This window comes from Lathyrus oleraceus, chromosome 4, assembly GCF_024323335.1.
Source record: "Lathyrus oleraceus cultivar Zhongwan6 chromosome 4, CAAS_Psat_ZW6_1.0, whole genome shotgun sequence".
NCBI lineage: Eukaryota > Viridiplantae > Streptophyta > Magnoliopsida > Fabales > Fabaceae > Lathyrus > Lathyrus oleraceus.
The window spans coordinates 238291474-238292303 of NC_066582.1; the positions used below are offsets into that span (position 1 = coordinate 238291474).

The 830-nt window shown below is 44.9% G+C and overlaps 1 non-coding gene across 1 annotated transcript; it reads right to left on the reverse strand.

The window, feature by feature from the left end:
* Positions 1-322: 322 nt before the first annotated feature.
* Positions 323-429, reverse strand: LOC127077079 (small nucleolar RNA R71). Its single transcript, XR_007787063.1, has one exon. It is a non-coding gene; the product is annotated as a small nucleolar RNA R71 (small nucleolar RNA).
* Between the last annotated feature and the right edge of the window lie 401 nt (positions 430-830).

An 830-nucleotide genomic window follows, 5' to 3' on the forward strand; every position in this document is an offset into this window, starting at 1 on the left:
ACATAACAACATCGTTGCCCCTGCAATCGAAGCCAACAATTTTGAGCTAAAACCTTCATTGTTGTCAGCCGTATAGCAAAACCAGTTTTCAGGTAGTCCCACGGAGGACCCGAACCTACACTTGTCAGTATTTTTGCAATACGCAGACACGGTGAAAGCGAATGGTGTTAGCCTAGAAGCTATAAGACTCCGTCTTTTCCCATTTTCATTAAGAGATAGAGCTAGAGCTTGGCTCCAGTCTCTACCATCCAACTCCGTCACTACGTGGAACGAGTTGAAGAAAGTCTTCTTAGCCCGATATTTCCCACCTAGTAAGACGACTATGCTAAGAGCCCAAATATTCGGGTTTAAATAAAAGGATAATGAATCACTTTTTGAAGCTTGGGAGAGATACAAAGACATGATGAGGCTATGCCTACATCGCGGTCTAGAAGAATGGCTGATAATCCATACCTTTTATAACGGTCTCTTGTACAATACAAGATTGATAATAGACGCCACCGCAGGTGGCACACTGATGGATAAACCATACAACAAGGCCTATCAACTCATTGAAAGTATGGCCCCAAATCATTACAAATGGGGAAGCGAAAGAACCTCTGTAGAGAAACCTCAACCGAAGGGCGGCATGTACAAATTTAAGCAGTCTTGACCATGTCAACGCCAAGGTAGATGCCCTGAATCAAAAGATAGACAGCTTGACCATAACACCAGCAGCCACCGTGGCTGCCGTACCACCAAACTGCGAGATATGCGGAGTTCAAGGGCATACTGCCCCAGAATGTCAACTCTTGACAGGAACCTCCACAGACCAGGTGAACTATGCTCAA